The sequence below is a fragment of the Arvicanthis niloticus genome, chromosome X, assembly GCF_011762505.2.
Source record: "Arvicanthis niloticus isolate mArvNil1 chromosome X, mArvNil1.pat.X, whole genome shotgun sequence".
NCBI classification, from domain to species: domain Eukaryota; kingdom Metazoa; phylum Chordata; class Mammalia; order Rodentia; family Muridae; genus Arvicanthis; species Arvicanthis niloticus.
In genome coordinates, this window is record NC_047679.1 from 88,642,249 (window position 1) to 88,665,565 (window position 23,317).

At 41.1% G+C, this 23,317-nt stretch overlaps 1 pseudogene; it reads right to left on the reverse strand.

The window, feature by feature from the left end:
- Window positions 1–1,643: 1,643 nt before the first annotated feature.
- Window positions 1,644–23,021, reverse strand: LOC117695069 (NADH dehydrogenase [ubiquinone] 1 subunit C2 pseudogene; annotated as a pseudogene).
- Window positions 23,022–23,317: the final 296 nt, after the last annotated feature.

Genomic DNA, 23,317 nt, shown 5'->3' on the forward strand with positions numbered 1-23,317 from the left:
TTAGACAAACACCATTTGGTGAAATGCTTTCTTTTTTCTATTGTATAATTCTGTTTTTTTTTTTGTAGATCAAAAATAAGATGCCCATAGGTGGGTGGATTTATGTCACAGTCTTTAATAAGATTCCAGTGATCAATGTGTCTGTTTTTATGCCAAGAACATGTTTTTATTTCTTTAACTCTATAGTTCAGCTTGAGGTCAGAGATGGTGATACCCCTAGAAGTTCTTTTACTGTTCAGGATTGTTTTGGCTATCTTGTTTTTTCTAAGCTGTCTAGTAGCTAAGGTAAGGGTAGAAACCTAATTAGTTATAGACTTAACAGTGCTGATAGCATCAAAAATATTCCCTTCCCTTGTAAGTGAAGCTTTGGGGTTCTCTTTTTCTGGAATTTGAGATTAAATATCTCCTGAGGCTTATGTTCTTTAAAAGAGGCTACCATAAGATGTTGTGGATGACATCATTTATATATCTTAAAATGAATTGGATAGCAAACTGCTTACTTCTCTTTGCTTCTTAAAAAGCAATGGCCTCCTTGGAGAAATCGTTGACTGCCATAGCCAACCTCTTAGACTGTAAAACGTAAATGTTCTTCCTTCTGCTTGGCTATATTATAATTACCTACATATCTAAATTTGTCATCAGACATGCAATTTTTTGGAGGGTGGCCTTATTATTATGTATCTGTTTTCTTCACTAGATTGAGAGATTTTTGAGGATATGTAACATGTCTTGAACATTTCTGGACCAGTGCCTCAATTTTCTTCTCGGTAAAATGGAACTATAAATTGTCTTGGTGAGTAAATGAATGGCTGCATGGAAAATGCTTGCATCAGTGCTCTGCGCACGGTAAGCACAGCAAGTATTAACAATTATTCAGCGCCCCCCCCCATACAACGCCTGGCTTGAGACATTAAATCTATAGGTTGTGGCTGAATGTATAGATTAACCAATGCATAAGCCTAGTGTGGAAGCTTGGGGATTCTCTTTGCTTAGATATCTGTGGATGAACCATTAGTATTAAGTTGTTTACCCACTTGAGTCTTTAAGCAACGATCACTTTCCAATGAGCTTTCCTGACCTTGCTCGCTACCTCTAAATATTTCCTATATCCCTTTCCCTGCTTTATTTTTTTTGCCTTAGCTTACTTTATGTTTAATATTTATAATATTTATACCTGTGTTGCCCCATCAAAATGTCAGCTCCATAAAGCCAGGGATTTTGTATATTTTGAGATAAGAAGCTGGTAAATGGTGAATGATGAATGAATATTGTGTGGAAGAAAGGCTGAGTAGGGTAGGGACAAGGATGAGGTCAATTCTATCAGTACTGCACCAAGGGGGAAGTGGACAGGCTCCCCCCCTAATCAAGAAGCTGTCTGCAACTGATACCCACTGGCAAAGGAAAAATCAGTTTTTTCCAATGGAGTCTCACTAGGTATACTAACACCACACCTCATGGCAGGCCCCATGCCCAACAGTAGTTGGTCAACAAAAACCAAGTTCAATGGTATTTTTGTAGACTTTTTGTCTTATTTTGCTTTGATTTGGGCATTTTTTTTGTCTCATTGGTTTATTTTGATTTTCATTTTATTTTTAAAACTCATGATAATTACTTTAATTGCAGGTGCCAACATACCAATTAACCTAAACTTCAACTATCAAAGAAAGATATTCAATAAATTTCAGAAAATATTCAGGCTGTGCTGAACAGGAGCAAGCCTTTGAAGACTTCCAATGCACTGGATGGAAGGCCTCAAGAACTCCATAAGATTTTCAGGAAAGTTTTCTGGATGTAAATTTATGTACTCAAACATGTCATGGTCCCTCACAGCATGTAACTAGTATTTTAAAGTAGCATTTAAAAAATAATATCAATAATACTGGCAATGAAAGCCTGCCTTCAATGCAGGCCTCTGCAGAATCGTGTTTTCCAGCAAAGCCAGAGCAGCCCAGGAAACTGATATAGAAAAGCTGGTCCTTCAGCTTGGGTGGAGGCAGGCTCTAGACCTCATCTGGCAGAAATTTTAAGGGCTCATGACCTGCCCAGCTGTTCACTGATTTTCGTTTTTGTGTGTTTTTTTTCTTTTCTTTTTTTTCCACGTGTGCGTGCGTGCGTGTGTGTGTGTGTGTGTAAAATAATGTTTGGTTTGTTGTTTGTTCTAAACAGAAAGAAAGGCGTATAAAGTTAGGTGGGTAGGGTAGAAGGGAGGAATTGGAAGGAATTGGAGGAGAGAAAAATGTAATAAAAATATATTGTTCCCATTGTTTTAGAATAATGTTTAGAAAGAATATTTCTGCATCAAGTCTGCGTGTATATGAAGTTTAAAGTAAGCACAGCTATTAAAGTTTAGAGCGCAGGCCAATCCTTGTTCACCTTAGCAGTATCCCTAACGCAGGGGATGCACCAGGAGACTCAATAAGTTTCCTGGGCCATATAATCTTAGGTAGTAGTATTCTGGAAAATGTTTGTCAACCAGAGATTTGGGAGTGGAAAATCCTGATTTGTAACATTTGCCAGTTTCTGTGGTGTAAATATAGCTATGTTACCATAGCTAACTTCAAGCTAACAACACGCTATCTCTAACACAGAGTTAGAAAAACTGGCTAATGACCTCTTGAAAGCCCATGCAAGTTAGATGCATGAATTACCCCTAAATGCAGCCAGAGCCAGAATAAAGGTCTGCTAAAAGAAAGAGACAACATTGTGTGAGTTTGCACTGCATCTCCACGAAGAAAAATAAGCTCAGAAGTACATGTCTCAAAGGGAAAGCTAGTAGCATCTTTTTCCAATTAGAGATGTGAGATTAGAAAGGGAATCTGACATTTCCTTTTGAAAAATTGTTTATTGTGTTTGTGTGTGCCCCAGAGTGTATATATCTATACCACTTGTATGGTGGAGCCCACAGAATTCAGAAGTCATTAGATCCCCTGGATCTGGAGTTACATCTGGCAGTGAGCTGTAGTCGGTGATATTTAAATCTCCAACCCGAATAGGACCGGTCAATGAAAACACAACTCAGTAATTATGAATATATTCTGTAAGCCTAGATTGGGCAGATACCCCTACACTACTTTGTTCCCCAGCTATGAGACCCTTATAACTTGAGGGTTTTCCAGACCCTGTGTCTGTCCTTCTAACTCCTACTTCCCAGTTGTCCTGCTTCCTCCATTGTCTTCCTCCAGTCCTCCCCTCTGCTCTCTTCTACCAATCTTTATATCTCCACCTCCCCTTCCTCTGCCCAATCACTGGCTCCAGCCTTTATTTTACAAATTAAGATGGGCAGAAGGTTCACTAGAAATCACCTGTGTAATGACTCACACCTCCTCTGCAGTTCTTCACAGGAAAGGGGAATTAGTATTAAAATACAAGGCGGGGGCTATCCACAACAGTGGGCCATCATGTAGGTTCTGGGAATTAAACCCAAGTATTCTAGAGAGTAGAATCTGGTGTGTCTGAGGACCATGTACCAATTCCTCTGCTAAGAACTGTACATAGTAGCTACTACTTATATCTCCTTTTCATACAAGCGACTAAAGCATAAAGACATATTAGGAAGTTGCCCAAAGACACACAGGTAGAAAACTAAGTCAAATAGAAGATTCTAAGGCCCACAAACTCTTTCTCTCTTTTTTAAAGATTTTATTTTATTTTAAAAAATTATTTGTGTGTGTCTGTGTATGAGTATGTGCATGTGAATGCCATTGCTCACAGAGGCCAAAGGCATAAGACCCCCCTGGAGCTGGAGTTACAGGCAGTTGTGAACCATCTGACATGGGTGCTGGGAAATGAACTTGGGTCATCTACAAGAGAAGTATGTACTTTTATACACTGAGCCATCTCTCCAGCTTCTGTTTCATTGTTGTTGTTATTGTTGTTACAAAGCATACTATTACAGGGTACAGTGGTATATAACTATAATTCCAACACCAGAAAGGCTGAGGCAGGTGGATCTCTGTGAGTTGGAAGTCAGCTAAGTCTATACAGTAAGTTCCAAGCCAGCCAAAGCTACATGGTGAGACCCTATCTCAAACCAAACAAAATAATCATAATCTTATACTATAGTCTCAGAATATGATGGCATCTCCATGCATATATATTGTCCCAGATCACAGAGTGTACTTCATGAGTTTCCTTCTCTGGATATGATTAACCTTCTTTAGCTCTAGAGGATAGTAGTAGTGGCATGTGTCTTGCTTGTTGTTTAATGTGAGTGGCCAGCACAGTATCCAATACACAGAAGATATTCAATAAATAGTTTTGGAGATTTTTAGGACTGAGTTGAGACAGAGTCTTTCTATATAACCCAGAATAGCAGAAAGAAAGTCAATGGTGAGAAAAAATTAATACACATGGATTAGTTATATTTATAAGTCATAACTTATAAATGCTTTAGACAAAAAAGAAATTACTTACCTTCCAAGCAAGTTCCCTCTTGTGACTTCTGTTCATCAGAGTCAATGCCTCTTTTTCTGTCCTGCTAGAGATTCCTATGAAGATTGAGTTTGAGATGGACACTGACTTATTTTCATTGAAGATTTGCTTTCCTAACTGGGGTATTCTCTAGCTGCTAAGTCCTGAGATAAGTATTTTCTGCACCTATTCTAATATAGGTGAATGACCCTTAGCATTCAGAGACATATTCAGCATCAAAGGACATAGGCTTGGTGGGCAGGGTGTCACACACTCTTGATCCCTGCACTTAGGAGACAAAGGCAGGCAGATCTCGGTGAGTTTCAGCCAGCCAAAGTTAAATAGAGAAACTCTGTCTCAAAACCAAACAAAAATCGACTTTATTTTTTTGTCTTTATGTGTATGTGTGTTTCTCCTGTGTGTAAGTCTATGCTCATGTGTGCAGTACCTACAGAAGCCAGAAGAGGGTGTCAGATCCCTTGAACTGAGGTTACAGAGAGGAGCCACCATGTGGGTGTTGAGAATTGAACTATGTCATCTGGAAGAGCAGCTGGGGATCCTAACCACTGAGCTATCTTTAAGAAGAAAAAAATGCCCAACCTTAAGTATTCTGGGTCTATAGACATTCTGATAACATGAATGAATCATGAAGCTATTATACGGTTAGTCCAGAAAGGCATGTACCACATGATCTCTTATATGTGGCATCTAAACATTGTTGATCTGATTGAACTTGAGAGGGTGAAGGTAGCCCCCATGAGCTTAGTGGTAGGGAGATGGTATTAATTAAAAGAAGGTGGCTAATAAGTGTAGGCATACAGTTGGATAGTGCTCCATACACACAGTACTGTTACTATGAGTGACAGCAATTAATATAGTACATGAAAATGTCTGGTAGAGAGGATTTTTGATGCTCTCAACCCAAAGAAATGATAAATATCTGAGCTGGTGGCTGTGCTAATTGCATTGATATGATCATTACTCATTTTGAATATGTATTGAAATATCACCCCATGTGTACAATTTCTGTCTCTTTCTCCACATACATAGTTATACATATAGATTGACCATAAATATTAAAGAAGAATTCTGGACTGATTTAATGCTAAATTATTCATTCCAATGCCCTCCAGCAGACACTACTCAGGGCCCAATGTGGCCAAGCATTGGGCTTTGCTTTCATGCTTAATATTTATATTCTATTTTCCAGTTAACTGATGATAACATTGAACAGTGAGGAGATTTTTGCATTAACAAGCATCACCTCTTGGGGTTCTCTTGAAAACTTGAAAGCCCTGACATTTCTCGTTACACAGTCTAACACATAGCAATATTGAGCTGGGCCTGTATAGCAATCTGCCCTATTTGAATAGTACATACATTCTCTCCTCTGCCTCGTTACTTCTTATCTGCCCAGCACTGAGGCAAAGCTTTCTGTGACAGTTTATTATCCCCTCTTCACACTGTTTCATAGTACAGATAGGTATACACTCTCCAGTTTGCTAAAGAGATCAGGCTATCTACCCACTAGATTTCCTTCAGTTTCAGGGCTGACTGATCCCTAAGACTGTTTTTGAATGTCTAATCCCTACTCTAAGGGTATAAGGAGGCTAGTCTGAGACGTAAGCAGGGATTATAGCTGCTAACCCAGACTTCTGAGATGACTTGCCAGACAAAAACCCCCATGCTTCAGAAATAGTATACTTATGACCTGCCTGCCTGAGAGTCACACTACCTGTAACTTCCTTGTTTAAAGAATTTGGTGGCCCATTAGGCTGTGAATAGAGCCTGGGTAGTAGAGTGCTTGCCTAGCATGCATGGAGCCCCCTGGGTCAATCCTGAATCCTGCATAAACCATGTGTGGTAATGTACACCTGTAACCTCCGTGCTCCAGAAGGGGAGACAGGAATTCAAAGTCATCCTTAACTACATCAACTTTGAGGCCAGCCCCTCAAAGTTGGGAGACCCTGTCTCAAACAAACGAACAAAACCAATCCATACAAACAAAACACTAGCTGGGGAGGGGTACCTGTTACCCTGTCATGATAGCTTCCAAGAATACCATGATCTGTAGGAGCAGAATTTTGGAAAGAGTTAGCATTGCTGAAACCAGCTTAGGTTCATCAGGTGGCTTGTAGCAAAAAAGAAGGGAAATGCCACCTATAATCATAGTACACCATTATCTGAGGCGGGTCGATCATGACTGTATGGTCAGCTAAGGCTACATGATAGTAGGCTCCAGGCTTGATTAGGCTCACTACTGAGACCTGAAGAAAGAAAAATTAAGTACTTTTTTTTTTTAATTAAAGAGAAAGTGAGGGGAATCAGTTTTGCTGAGGAGGGTATGGTGGAAGTACTCAGGACTCAAAGGCACATCCAGGAAGGAGAGGGCCTAGGAGGTAGCCGGCCTGATGCTATGGATGGGAGAAAGATGAAAGGCCTAACCTCGAAGATATCCACTACCTTTTGTAGCCCATGGGCTCTTCAGAGAAAGCCTGTTTTGTTTTTGATTTTTTTGTTTCGTTTTGTTTTGTTTTGTTTTTAACCCCCAAAGGACTGCTTGGATCTGAGTAACTCACAGGTGGTGTGAAGGCCGGAACTCTATAAACAGAGCCTCTTGCAGCTACCACAGGCTATTTTTTGCTTCTCGAAACATCACATGCCCAGCAGACAGTGGCCCTGCTGGAATGCACAGAGAGCTAAGTGACACAGCAATCGGTAGCTCCCTAGAGAGAGGGTGGTTTTGTTTTTTTCCATTCTCAGCACACTCCACACTGGCCTTTCAACATCCTCACCCCACAAACCTGTAGTTAATTAGCTACAGACCCTACCCAGCACCCTGGGGTCTTTGGTGTTGAAAGCAAGCTGCAGGGTTTCTTCAGCAGCCAAGAAACGGTCCTAACTAGCCTGTCCATTTCTCCCTACCCTGCTTCTCCAGACACCAATTCTAGAGCTTTCCTGGTCTTTCACCCTTCACAGACCTCACTCACGTGGCTCTCTTGTTTCTGTCTCTGTCTCTCTGTCTCTCTGTCTCTCTGTCTCTCTCTGTGTGTGTGTGTGTATCTGTGTGTGTGTGCTCATGTGCACCTGCCAGCACATGTGTTTGGGTGTGATTTATTTATTTATGTGTGCTTGTTTATTTATTTATTGAGACAGAATCTCACAATATGGCCCTGGCTGGCTTGAACTCATAAAGATCTGCCTGTGTGTGTCACCATGGCCAGTTAGTTTATTTCTGAGACAGAGTCTCACTATTTAGCCCCGGCTTGTCTCAAACTTACAGATATTCTTTATTTATTTATCTATTTACATCCCAAACACTGCCCTCTCTCTCCTGGTCCCCCTTTACAGATACTCTCTTGTCTCTGTCTCTCAGGTGCTGGAATTTAAGCCATGCAGCACCATTCCTGACTATCCTATCATATTCTTGTGAGGCAGAATCTCACACTGACCTGGAACTCATTGGCTGGTCTAGACTAGCTGGCCAGCGAGCCCAAAGGATCCTCCTATCCATCTCTGCTATGGTAGGCATGTGCCATCAAGGAGCCGTCAAGCTTGTGTGGCAAGCACTTTACCAACTGAGCCATCTCCCCAGCCCTCAGGCAGTTCTTTCTTGTTTTTCCCAGTTGAACGTGCATTAGGGGTTTTGATTAGAATGAGCTCAGCTCTTCAAGGAAAGGACACTCCTGAGTACATAGAAGAGCATTACGCAGCAGAGAAGGGATATCGGGTTTTTTTTTTTTTTTTTTTTTTTTTTAATGTTTGGAGAGTAAACAAGAAGAAAGTGTAGTGGGGGTAGAAGACTTAGCCTGACAGGAGAGAGGAAGTGGAAAAAGGAAAGGAAGTGGATACAGGTGGTACGAGAGATAAGCAAAGGCAGAGGAAGAACTTTGCCCTCTGACCCTTTCCCTCTTTCTGACTTCCTGTTCTGGCCACATCCTCTAAACCCTCCAAGCCCTGTGTGCACATCTCTGTTCAGGGGCAGGGCCCAGCTCTTTCCTTCCATTGCCTCCCACTACCTGGGCCCAGGCTGCATCCTGCTGATGTACAGATTAGTCAGATGAACACTTAACTCCCACTCCCCTCAGCCTTGGCAGCTTGCATTCCCATGAGAGTGACAAGGAGGGGTGCAAATACTTATTATCTACTTTACTTTGCATTGAAGCCAGTCTTTCCCAGGGTCTATACTATTGCCCTCTGGCAGCGGTGGGAACTTGGAGAGGCCACACGAATTTTTCAGGCCCCTGGAAAAGCTTGTCAAGTAGCAATTTACAAACACCAGCCTTTGATTCTTCCAGTGAATTATCGATGCTGTAGATTATCTGAGGCCCCTTCTCTGCCTTGGCCTCCACTGCCTCCCAGTGGGTTTCTGAATTGTCTTTCCCCCCTGCTCCCATGACAGCCTGTGAATATATGTTTGAAGAATGCAAACTTGAACATTTGCCTACGCAAAATGGAAATCCAGAGGAAAATTGGATGGAGGAGGGGGGAAAATCTAGCTCTTTCCCCTGCCAGTCAGAAATGATTTGAGGCCTTTAATTGAACCCAAAAATCCTGAGTGCATTCTCTGTACAAAGACTAGTATCAAGGGGAACGGTAATTTTTTTTCCTACTTGGGTATTTTGGATGGTATTGTTCCTCAGGGGTTCCAGGGATTGAATAAAGTAGATGAGATGACAATATGATTGGTACATAATGGAAATAACATATTACTGTCATCAGCACAACAGCACCTACTTACATAGCTCTTATTATGCACCCTGCTAAAGTAAACCAGTTTTACGTGCATGCACACAATCATCACAACTCTGATTGGAGATATTATTAACTCTGTTTTAAAGACAAGCCAAAAAAAGAAAAAGAATAAAGAGAGATTCAGGGACTTGCCTAAGGTCATGTGGCTGGTATCCAGGCAGCCTTTACCCTGGGCTCACAGTCACCATCCTAAACTGCTTCATGCTGCTCAAAATCTGTTGTTCATGTTTTCTGTTGTTGTAGAACACCATCCAAACTTAGTGGCTCAAAGCCACAACCATGCTGCTAGTTTATGCTTCTGTGGGCTGAGAATCTCAACACAGTACCACCCATGGCTTGTATTGGCTTTATATTTCTTAGATCCTCAGCTGGGATGGTTCCAAAGGCTGCACATAGTTGAGATGGCTTGACTAAGGCAGAGAAGAGGAGTTCTATTGGGGGCCTCTGGTCTCCTGTCTATTGAGTTCTTTGATTCTCTTTCATATTGCCTTACTACATTAAAATTCTTCACAGCAAGGTGCTTTCAGCATAAACAGATTTCTTTCCATGGTAGTCTTAGAAATAAGGAGGAAACTTTTAGACCTTACAAAACCAAAATCTAGCCAGAGAATAATGGGGCATGCTTTTAATCCCAGCACTGGAAAGGCAGAGGCAGGCAGATCTCTGTGAGTTCAAAGCCATCTTGGCCTATAAAGCAAGTTGCAGGACAGCCAAAAGTGTTACACAGAAAACTCCCGACTTGGGGAAAAAAAACAGACCTAAAAGTGGGCCTGGCATGATATTTTATCATTCAAAGTAAAGTGTGAGCCTAGACTGAATTTAAAACAAAAAAAAATATAGATTCAGGTATTTGATGAATGAAGTTGCATGTGGCAGATATACTGAAAGAAGCAGTTAATGGTGGTCATCTTTTGAGACTGAGAGCCATATGTAACCTTCCCTCCCTAAGTAGTTTCTGTCAGCTGTTCTGGTCATTGTATAAATATAGCTAAAACTGAAACCCATTCACAGGCTTGTATCCTGCCAAGTTTTTCAGGACCCCAATCAGTAGCTTGGCAAAGTTTCTTAGATCCCAGAAACTTTACAGGGCAGACCCTGAAGGGGCTCCCTAATCAGTTTATTTCAAAGCTGACCACTGAGACCCATTTGGGGAAAACTAGCCTTCTTGGCCAACCTCTTGCCTGTAGCCACTGATAGCTACCGATGTGTGTTACAAAGGGAGGAGAGATAAAATCAATTCCGGAAACTTGAATGGTGGGCCTTGCTCTACTTCCCTGCAGGTAAATGTGTGCAGATGGGAAGAGTACAACAGACATTTGGTTCTGAGTCCTCACATCACTTCACTGCCCATAGAACCGAATAGCCATAAAATAGACACACTTGCTTTTCTCCCCTTACTCAGAAGGAATTGCATTATTAAGGAATTCCATTTTTTAAAAAAAGTGTACACAAATGCCAGGTGTGGTGTCACACACCTTTAATCCCAGCACTTAGGAGGCAGAGGCAGGCAGGTCTGGGTGAGTTAGAAACCAGCCAGTTCTACATAGAGAGGGCAAGGCCAGCCAAGACTATGGAGTGAGATTCTATCTCAAAAGCATGCAAGCAAATAAGTAAACAAACAAATAAATAGTATACACAGGAAAATGGTGTCCGAGTACAGGCATAGTGGTACATACTTGTAATTTTAGCACTTTGGAGACTGAGGCATGAGGATCACAAGTTTGAGACCATCCTGTGCTACATGACACATTCCAGGCCAGCTTAGACCTTAAACAAAAACAAGAATAGTTAGGAGACACATTATACACTTTCACTTCCTGCTGCAGAATCTTATATGCATTCCATTACGTATGGCTTCATGATAATTCCTTGCAGAGCAAGCAGAACACATTTTGCTACCCCATTGGGGCTGTGTCACTTGTTGTGTTTATGGAATGCCATTGAATATGATGCTAGCAGATAAATGTTTGTATGATTTAGTACGGCCTCTTGTGCACCTGCCATCTGCCAAAAGAACATGTCCCAGCTGGCTGCTGGTCTTTCACAGAGGAGATATATGGAGAGGATGCAAACACTGACTCCAAGCCTTAAGAAAATGCTATTCCAGCTGACCCGAGACCATTGAGCAAGCAAAATAAATGTTGATTGTAAGCAATTGGCATTTGGGGTTGTTTAGAAATAGCATCACAGCAAGAGCTGACAGCAAGAATAGATCACTAATCCAAGCAAGAGATGATGGTGTACTTAGACCAAGGTGATAGCAATGGGAATGATTTTTTAAAATTACACTTTTGGATATATTTTGAAGATAGACCTGCCAGACATGCTGATATTTAGAAATGGAATATGAGTGAGATGAAGACAGAGGAAACGTTCAAAGACAACATGAGAGTGTCTGGCTTCAACTACTGAAGGAAAGTTGTCATGTCACGAAATTGGAAAGAGTAAAGATAGAGTAGACCTAGGGGCAGGGGATAAGCACCAGAAATTCAAATGGGGGGGTGCCTAGGGGTACAATTTGGTGTTAGGGTGCATACCTGGTGTGTGCAAAGCCCTGGCTACCCCCAGCATTGTAAGAAAAAAAAGATTCAAATGCAGTGTTGGGCATGTTACGAGTCTACCATTTATTTCATGTCTTACGGGTCAGTGCTTCTCTCAGACCTTTCAGGAATATAGGCTGAATGAGTAACAATCTCGCCACCTCTCTGTGCTGTTTAGAAAAGCTCAAAAAGCCCTTGCCTTTAGTTCACCCAGCTCTGAACTTCCCTCACCTAATGGTGGTTTTGAGATTTCTATGTTGAAGGAGTTTAAAGAAAGCAATTCGTTTTGAAAGAGCCTAGTAGACTTTTCTTGAAGTTCCCATTTAATTAAAATGGCACGTGGTTTTCACTTGTATGCTACACGGCAATAAAGAGAGCAATGTTTCCTAAAGGTGTTTTGTTTACAAATTACACACAATTGAGAAAATATAAATTTTCTGCAACACACAATACAGACCACAGGGAAGTATTTATATTCAATCTCACAGCACACACTAGAAAAAAAAAAGCTTCCCGACAGCCAAGGGACACATGGCATCATTAATAGGACGATGTACATTGTTCCAGGAACTATTCTGCTTGGTGCTGAGAATGCAGCAGTGTAGCAGATTGCGTTACCAGCTAAATTTTTCATCACACAGCCCTAGGGGTGCATTATACTACTTCACTTTCTTTAATTGAAGTCTGGCCATATGACTTACGTTGGTCATTGACATATGAGCAGAAGGGACTGTGTCACTTCCAAGCAGAGGCTTTTAGAGCCATAGAGTCATATCACTGCGGTCTGTCTTCTTACTGACACGAGAACATTAATATCCCAGATTGTTCTTCTTTCTGCAAACCTATGTCCCAGAGTGAAGACAAATAGACTTGAGCCATAACCGGTGTATAGCCAACATGTCACCTGCACAAGAAATAAACCTTGGTGTAACTTGTTTAGCACACTGTTACTAACCCTTAGCAAATCTCTACACGTTGCAAATGAGATGGATGTGTCCTCATTTGTCCCCCTAGGACTGACATTTCAATAGAAAAAGACAAGTACAAATAAGAAAAATAGGAGAAAAGGAAAAGGGAAGAAGGTAAAGAATTCTTGAAGAAAACAATACTCTATTTTTTTTAACAGTGTAATCATATGTGCATAGGAGACCTTCATATGCTCCACTTATTTGTTGCAATGTAACTAGTGTAGGATTCAAGGATTCAGGCTCACCTTTGACTCAAGATTCTCTTTGCTTTAGTCTCCTAATGCTGAAATTAACAGGCATGGGCTCCATGCATAGATCTAATCCTAGCAGTTGGGAGGCAGAGGCACACAGATTTCTGTGAGTTCCAGGCTAGCCAGGGCTACATAGTGAGACCCTATCTCAAAGAAACAAACAAACGAATCCAACAAAAAATGAGTTACCTACTTGATATAGGTGGTAAGATATGGTAGGATGCTTAACCCTTGGTCCTTGGAATGAAAACTAACCTGTTTTATTCTCTTCTCCATCATCTCTCTTTTCTCCCTCTATCCTCTCCTACCACAGGGTCTCTGTCTCTCATTCTCTTCCTTCTTCCTGATGATTCCTTCTCCAAAATCTTTCCCTGGTTTCTTCTCTGTGCATTTGTGTACTTGGATGCTCGTGAATAAGTGTAAATGCTGACATAAACTTGTACCACTACACTTGTACGCACAGAGGCAGTGCTTCTGACATTGAACTTGATCAAAATCATAACCCTGGAAACCCTGCTTGATTGCAACCATTATTCACAACGGCTCTCCCACTTTCTGTCTTGCTGCTAGTATTTGGGAAGCCGCAGCTGTTCCCTCCGTTTCACGTTGATTGCTAAATAGCCTTGCAAAAGAATATTAACTATCGCAACAAAACAGAACTCTTCTTCAAGAAAGTGCCTGCTGCCAGCCAATCACTGCAGTTTCCTCACTCAGCTGAGCTTCCCCGAACAGTCAGATCAGCTCCTTAGCTTGAGTGGTTACTGAGTTCCTGGCTTTGATTGGATTCCAGCCTTCTTTTAAATCTCCTGATATCTCAGCTGCCATAGATGCCTCTCGTATTTCTCCTTCAGGCCATAGCCTTTGTCTCCCATGCCAACTTTCTGTGGTTTTATTCATGAATTTCATGTGGGTTTGTGGAGAGAGGGTTCTGCGAACACATGTACACATGCATCTGGAGGACAGAGATCAATATTGGATCTCTTTTACAATCACTTCCCAACTTTTTTTTTTTTTTTCTTTTCAAAACAGGGTTCCTCTGTGTAGCCCTGGCTATCCTGGAACTCTATTTGTAGACCAGACTGGCCTTGAACTCAGAGATCTGCCTGCCTCTACCTCCAAAGTGCTGGGATTAAAGGTATGAGCCATCACCATCTTGCTTTTTGATTTGGAACCTGGTTCAGTGAACCTGGAGCTCACTGATTCAGCTCCACTGTCTGGCCAGCAAGCCTCGGAGAGTTCCCGTCTGTGTTTCCACAGGGCTAGGATGACAGGCACAGAGTGGTGAGCTCAGCTTTCACAGGAAAGCTGGGGTGGGGGGAGGGTAGAACTCAGGATTTCTCTCCTTCTATCCCACAAGTGTTTTACTGTCTGAACCACCCTCCCAACCTTCATGTGGCTTGTAAGGGCTTGGAAAAATACATGCTATCCACCGTGTGTTCCTGACATGGTATAATTATCCATTCATCGTAAGAATTATATGGCAATGGTTTGTAATTTTTCTTTAAGAACATGACTTTCATTAACTACCTGATCAGATCTTTGACCACTCTTTCTAAGTCATTGCACCCCCCCCATGTTTATACATCTTCTGAAGATTCTTGGATTTACAAAACCCTATTCATAGTCTACATTTCAGAACACAGAATCCTCTGTGAAAGTTCACTGCTAAGAACACTAGTTTCTTGGGCAAGGTTCAAATATCATGCATCAGTGGCAAATGTAAAGACTAGACCCAATATTTTCTTTTTAAACTCCCCTTCGCCCATTTCTAAAATTGGAATGTGCTTTTAAACATAAGGATAACCTCAAGGCACAGTGAAAATGACAGGGAATGTTGTCCTCTAAACTTTAACCTTTGACTTCCTAGTTATGTCCTACTAAGCAGTGTGGGGAAGTTTCTGCTTTTTCTCTAGTGGGGAGATCAATGTGGAGAGGAAAAGCAGCGTAGACGGGAAACAGTATGCTTCCTGCTCTGGAAAACATCCTGGGACTGCCCTTGACTTTCATAAATAAACAGGCACATCTGGGATAAAAAGGTAGCTCTCACAGAATTACAGCCAAGAGACTGGGACTGAAAGGTTGAACACTTGTAAGTACCAGACAACCTATAAATGAGGTGTGGTGGAACACAGATATGGGTCACCTGGTTGGTTGAGAGTCAGAGGTGTGTTCAAAAAACAGGGATGACGAAGGGATTCTAGCTCCTTACCTTAGCTCTGTGACCTCAAGGAAGCCACTTTTCCAGCTTAAGACAGTTTCCTGGATGTCAGAATATGGAAGGTCAGTAGTTCCTTATCCTTAACTCTGTCATCCATATGCTTCCTGAAATTGCCTGCTCCATCAAGCAAGTGGGGTAGTTGTTTGGTTCAAAACTCCTTTGTCTTAGAATGCCATGTGAGGTAGTGAAGAGGCCAAGATCAGAGAATACATCGCCTGAGTTCCCAGCTGCCACATATGTGTCTTAATCTCTTTGTCTCTTTCTCCTGTTGCTGATAACAATACCACAGAATGGAACAGTTCTAAAGAAGCTTATTTTGGTGCAAGGATTTTAATCCAAGGCAAAGGTGATGATTGTGCTTATGACCTTCTTGCTGTAAGGCTCCTGTAGCATCTCAGGGTGTCACATAGTCAAAGACTTAACCGAGCTTGTGGCTATAGCAAACCTACTCTCAAAAGAACCCAATAACATTATTAGACATATGAATGAATTAATCCATTTACATGAACAAAGTTCTAATCTCTTAAAGGTCCTGCCTCTTCATGTTTCATAATGGGAACTCAATTTCAACATGGGTTTCAAAAAACAAAAACAATATTCAAGTCTTCTTCCTTCACTGTAAAATGAAATGGGTATTTGATTAAGTTGTTATGAAATGGGAAAGTAAACATTATGTGCTTAGCATGTACCTAAAAACTTAGTGAATGCTGGTATGATTGTTAGTCTCCCCAAATGATTTCTGTTACGCATAAAAATGGTCACTCCCCGTGTCCAGGCCTGTGTTAAGTGACTGACTTCCAATAATAGCTGAAAGGACTGACTTAGAGTATGATGTTAGGTGGGTTACTAAAAATCGCATGCCAGGAAAGGGTAAACTTAGAATGGAGCAAAATAGAGAGATCCGTCTATTGGAAATGAGTCAGTTTGGTGGTAGCCCTTTGAAACAGAAGTGATAGGCATGTTTTGTTTGACCCTTGAACTGTTAGTATTTTTAAGTTTTGATTTAGTTGCCAATATTAAAAACTGAGGCAATGTCAGATAATAAACTCATAATTCTGGCTTTGCTGGATCTAGAAACACCAGGCCAAGTTCCTGTATGGCAATAATTGGCTAGAAGGAAACATGCCTACCAAGCCTGTTTTCTCCTTGTTTGGTCCAGATTAAGTGAGTTCTGCTATTGCTATTGCCCAGGACCTACCATATTTTATATAGAATTTGCCCCACAAGGGTTCATGAACTAGATTCTTGGTTCTGGTGTGGGAGTGTTTAGGTGGTGCCCCTTTGAGGAAGGTAACAAGGCTGCTGGGAAAACTATACTCAGAAGAAAATAATGTAGTACTTGAAAGGCCCTAGATAGTTTTTATGAGAGTAGACAGTTATTAAAGAGCAAACCCTGATCTCGACCCTCTTACGTTCTATGGTACCATGTGAACTCTCCCTCTTCTGTGTGTACGGCCTTTGCCTCACCATCTGCCACGCTATGAGGCAGGTTGGAGACTCTCACTAGAGGTCAAAGAGATGATCCATGTGTCATAGACTTTTATCCCCCAAATCATCATCTAAACAAACTTTTGTTCTTTTTGTTTGGTTTTTGTTTTGTTTTGTTTTGGTTTGGTTTGGTTTGGTTTGGTTTGGTTTGGTTTGGTTTGGTTTTTTCAAGTCAGGGGTTCTCTGTGTAACATCCCTAGCTATCCTGGAATATGCTCTGTAGACCAGGTTGGCCTTTAACTCAAGGATCTGTCCGTGCCTGCCTCCTGAGAGCTGGAACTAAAGGTGTTGTTATCATCACCTATACGTCTGTTCTTTATGAAGTATCCAGCCTTGAGTATTATACTGCAGCTACAGAACATGGACTAAGAAACAAAGCCTTGTTTCACTTTTCCTTTGGTTCCATGAGATACTCCAGGGTCCTTCAAAATGATTCCCTCAATACATGTACTGTCTAAAGTGCCATTCCCATTACTTACAGCTAAAAGATGCAAACATTCTGGAATGACTGAATTCCTATGACACTGCTTTCAAACGTGCCAGCAAATCCATGAAGAAACCTTCAGACACGCTTATTTCATTCTCAGATTGTCAATGGTTGTGAGAATAATTCTTTCTCCATAGCATCTGTAGACTAATATCTTGCAGAACACATGGTGGCCTGATTTTGTCAGAGAAATCCAAATTTAAACCATTCATTCTAGTATCCCTAAAATTATATAGTTTTACTTTTCAGATCATGAGTATTCATCTGAAGGATAAAAAAAATTTACACCATAATGTGTGTTTAATCATTTGAAGTAGCCCTGAAACTTCGGAAGAAGGCATAAGAAAACCGCTTGAAATCAATTTTAAAATCATAGTACATTCTATTTAAAGAAAATATCTTCTTGAACATGTGTGATATTATGCTATTTCTACATAGAATGTTCTACTGTCTTTCTTGGGTACAAAAATCTTACTTTAGGCTTAGAGGCTCATCTCCTCAGTTACCTTCTAGGTAAATCATCTCTTACTATCTGGGCATAGGTGGTACCCATCTTTAATCCCAGCACTGGAAAGGCAGAAGCAGGTAGGGAGTTTTGTGAGTTTGAAGCTAATGCAGTCTACACAGCAAGTTCCAGGTCATCCAGAGCTATGAAGTGAGACCCTGTCAATTTTTTTTCTTACCTATACAGGGAATTTATTTACTCCTACCAATTTTCTCTCACAGCCCTCTCTATACATGTTCATTAAGAATGACATCATGTGCCATTCCTAGTGTTGATTTATTTATCTGTGTTTGTACTTTACAGAGCTTCTGGAGGGAAAACTCCATGCCCAGGTCTTCTTTGTATTCCTAGTAACTAACCCATAGTAGATGAATAACCAATGGATGTTTGTGGAAAACATGGCTCATGTCATAAAAAATATCCTGGGACCTTGTTTTTTCATTCTGAATATATATATTAAGAAAAATGGCATGTTCTAGTAAATATTTAATCTCAAACACACCCCTCCTTTACTGAGATAAAATAATTTCTACAACAGCAGCACAACTGTTAGGAAGAGATAGAAAAATTTAACATATCCAAGGCTGGTAAAAATGGCTCACTGGCAGGCTGTGGTGGTGTATACCTTTAATCCCATCACTCTGGAGGCAGAGACAAGCAGATCTCTGTGAGTTCCAGGACAGCCTGGGTCTGTAGAAAAAGTTCCTCCAGGACAGCCACAGCTACACAGAGAAACCCTGTCTTGAAAAAAATCTAACAACAAAAAGATGGCTCAATGGGTGGAGGTTGCCAAGCCTGAAGACATGAGTTCGATTCCTGGAATCTACATGTTGGGAGGGAATCAAGTTCCATAAGTTGACATCTGACCTCCACACCAGCACCATGGTACACTCCTATACCACACATACAAGTACACATGCAAACACACACACACACATACACACACACACACACACACACACACACACACACACACACACGTAATTTTAAAAGAACAAATTATAATAAAATAAATATGTTTCCAAGAGAGAACTTTACAGCTACCAGTAAAATTTAAAAGCCATTTTCAGGATTTTGTTGGTGTATACTACATTCATATATTAAAACATAAACTAGAACCCCATTAATACATAAAACTCAGATGTGTTCCTCGTGTGTTTAATGCCAGTACTTGGGAGGCAAAGGCAATCCAATCACTGTAGATTTGAGATAGCCTGAATTACATAGTGAGTTCCAGGCCAGCCAGGGCTACATAGTGAGACCCTATCTCAAAAAAAAAAAATATTAAAGGGCCAGTGAGATAGGTCAGCCCATCAGACACTTGCCATCGATCCTGATGATCTGAGATCAACCCCTAGTGACCTACATGGTGCAAGGAGACTACTGGTTTAGGAAAGCTTTTCTCTGAACTTCATGGGTACACATGAACACACACCCAAAAATAAACATGTCATCTAATTTTTTTCTTCCCATGAGACGCAGGAGGAGACAAATGGGACTGAGTGGGATTCGAACGCACGGGTAGAGAGAGAGCGCAGAGGGCCCGGCGCCCTCTGCAGGCGGCCGCCTTACGCGCTGCGCCACCGCCAGTTAGCTATGTCATCAAATTTTTAATTAATATATCTGAAAGATCTTGGAAGTTGGGAAGGGTAAAAAGCACACACGCTCTCATTTGAGAATGACTGACAACACTATAGCATGAGTAACTATACTAAATGAAAATGGAACGTGAAGATAAAGCACTAGCCAGCTTTGGGGGGTGCATAGAATTTTCAGAAATACCTTCAGTTTAGAAAAAGTAGCTCACAGGAAGGATAGAGCTATGCATCTCTAAAATTCAGAAGGGAGTCCTTTTCTAGATGTTGGAAAGTCAAAATGGAGACCTGAATGGTTCTGTCAAAGCCAATGAAATAGGCAAATTGAACCTTCCAGAGAAACATCTGGAGTCTTCATAACTGACCTTCCTTGGATCCCCAGGACAACCTTAGAAGGAACAGAGCATACCAAGACAAAATAAGAAAAGAAGCCAGAGAATCAATCTAGCATTACATGAAGCTGTGCTATGGAACACATACAAACTCACCACCAATTATGTATTTGTTCAGGCTGTGCTGTACCTGCAAACAGTAATCTAGACCTCTGTCACTGCTGAAGTAGTGACCTACTTAGTATCTCTGAAGGCAAATAGTTACATAAGTTAATATCCCTGATAGAGATTTGGACTTGTAGGAAAGTTATCTATGGGTGTGTGATACATGACCGTAAAGTTAGAAGCAGAAACAGATAACCATTTGTAATCTCTTATTTGGGGGGGGGGAGCAGGGTAAGAAATATGAATATGGCTTACCTATGTCTCTTGTTTTGAGGTTCCTCATACAATCAAGTTGTCAGCCAGGACTGACTGAACTCTAATTAGATGATTGTGTGAAGAATTCATTTCCAAGTTCATGTAGTTACTGATTCAAGTTCATTCTTTGCTGGCTTTTGGACTGAAAGTTCTGGCTCCCTCCTGGTCATTGGGTAGGAGATACCCTCAATTCCTTACCATGTGAGTCCTTTCAACTTGGTTGCTTGCTTTATCAAAATATGCAAGTAGTGACAGTTGTAGTCAAAATCAGCTAGTAAGACAGTTAAAATCCTATGTAACAATTGGGCCTGGAGAGAGAGAATTCAATGACTAAGAGCTTAAAGAAGGGATCTCTGAGAGGCAGGGGACACAGGAGGAGCTGGAGGGGAAAGAGGGAACCTAGAAATGATGTGGACACAGTACTCATGTATTAAATTATCAAGAAATTAAATCTTTTTTAAAAAATCACTTGCAGACTGAGGAGACGACTTGGTGGTTAAGAGCACTGGATGCTTTTTTCAGACAACCTGGGTTCAATCCTCAGAACCAACAAGGCAGTTTACAAGTCTCTATAACTCCTGTCCCAGAGGATCTGACACCCCTACACAGACATATATGCAGGCAAAATATCGATGTATATAAAATGCAAATAAATAAATTATTTTAAAATAATTATTTATTTTATGTATATGAGCACACTGTATCTGTCTTCAGACACACAACAGAAGAGGGCATCAGATCCCAATACTGATGGTTGTGAGCCACCATGTGGGTACTGGGAACTGAACTCAGGACCTCTGGAAGAGCAATCAGTGCTCTTAATCACTGAGCCATCTCTCCATCCCTAAATAAATTATTTTTTTAAAAAATCACTTTCTGGTCTTATAGAAGAGCCAAGTTCAGTTCCCAGTACCTACATTGTGGCAATAAGCTGCCTGAAACTACAGCTGCCAGTTATCCAACAACCTCTTCTAGGCTCCATGTACACCAAACACTAACACAGAGATGTGTGTATACATATGTAAATATAAAAATAAATTCTTTTAAAATCTTATACAACATAGTCACAGAAATTAGTTCCAATCATTTTAACCATGCTCTCCTGCTTAGAAGCAAGCTTCTAAGGTAGCCAGCAACCAAGCATCAAATAAGGATTGTTAAGTGTCATCTTAGAGTCTATCCAACATAATCACTCAGTCAGTATGTGTGCTCTAGTGATTTGGAGAAAATTGTTTATCAGTCCAGTTCAATTCAGATGCTGGAAGACTATGGATGTTAGCATGATTGTGCGGATAAATGATACGTTTCGTAATTGAAGCAATAAAGAGAGATGCAAAGTAGAGGATACACCAATCCTCTCTCTAATTCACACTCTGCCACAGACAACAGAGACATTCCGAACACAGCTGCACATGGGCCAAAGTGTTTCATGGCACTGACGGATAGAGGGGGCAAAGAGCTTTGTAAGAAAGCTGGGCTACAAGTACATGAAAGAAAATGGTTCTTTCATATGTAGCAGATGTGCAGCTTGGTCTTCATGTGGTTCCTAAACAACTGGAATGGAGGCTGTCCCAAAAGCTGTCGCCTGTACATGGGATGTGTTCTCCTAGCTGGGGTGCCTTGTCTGGGCTCAGTGAGAGAGGAAGTGCCTAGCCTAGCAGAGACTTGATGTGCTAGGATGGGGGGATATTCAGGGGCTCATGGGCTCAGAGGAAGAGGGGAAGGGGGATGGTGGAAGAATTGTAGGAAAAGGGTGACTGAGAGGGGGCAGTGAGCAGGATGTAAAATGAATAAGTTAAAAAAAATAAAATTTAATTTAAAAAGAAGAAGAAAGACAATGGTGCTAAGCGTGAAGTAATATGTTCACAGAGAGCTAGAGAGGTGGTTGCTCTTCCAGAAGACTTGGAGTCAATTCCTTGCACTTACATGGCAGCTAACAATGATCTGTAACTCCAGTTCTAAGATATCCTACGCCCTCTTCTGGCCTCTTTAGGAACTGCACACACATAACACAGACATACAGGCAAAACACCAATACACATAAAATAAAGATACTTAAAAAAAAAAAAAAGGATATCCATGGAGAGTCAGAGAAGTAAGAAGTGTTTAAAAAAAGATCAGGTTCTTCCATTTGCAGGTGTCTCTGAAAGCAGCTGTGACGTGAGCATTAAATGTTCAGGGCATGTCTCCCATCCTTGGCATCAGCTTCACCTGCACTTTTTTTTAATTCAGGCTTTCAGTCCCACCTGCTGCTTTTGTTATCTCCTAGATCAGTTCTAAAAAGTGTTCAGCTGCCAGTAACCAAACAGTCAGAATCTCAGTGGCTTAAACAAGATAAATATTGATTCCACACTAATGTAGCCATAGAAAGTCCAGGGCTAGTGTGTTAACTCCTTAATCTCTGGAACTCAGAACGACTGTATCCCCTCTCTATGCACTTCTAAACACCTAGCTTCCCCACATGGATCAATGCTACATCACAATTCCAAATGGTTTTTCCAGCTCCAGCCACTGGGTCAGCATTCCACCCAGTAGGAAGGATAGTAATATCTTTCTTTTTTTTTCTTTTGAAGGCTGCTCCCTAAGTACTATAACAAAGACACATAAATAATACCTTGCTGGCCAGAATATAACTATATAGCTGTGAGTACATCTCTAAAAAATGTTAGAAGCACAAAGGTTTATTCTAGCAGTCATATCCAGCTGAAAATTATAAGCTTTAAAAATAAGAGATATTGGAGATCAGTTTATATGTTAAAGGCCCTCTATGATCAATTAGTCTCAAACCTGGCACTTCAGACATGTCTACCCCTATACCCTTCAGAACATGCATACTCACTGCTTGTCCCTTTTGCTGTTTGTTCTGATGACTCACCTTTTGCTAAACGCACTGCCTCAGGGCTGGAAAAATGGCTTGGCAGTTATTAAGAACACTCACTGCTCTTGAAGAGGACCAGAATTTGGTTCCCAGTACCCACCTCAGGCAGTTCACAACTTCCTGCAGCTCCAGCTCTAAGGGAGCTGATGCTTTCTCTGGCTTCCGTAAATGCATGGGCCGGCATACATATAAATATGTATCTCAGCAGTCTGGAGGCTGAAGTAGAGGATTATGAGTTCAAGCCTGGTCTATGTATCGAAACCGTGTCAAGAAAGACAAGAGAGGGAGGGAAGGAGAGAGGGAGGGAGGAGGGAGGGAGGGAAAGGGGGGAAGACGTGTACTTTTAAAATGTGGTGTGTCTATCGTGGAAACTTTTTGTTCAGGTTCACTCATTTAATACAGTAACCCAAGGAGATACACTCATTATTATCTCCATGCTACAAAGGGGCAGACTGGAGAACAGGGAATTG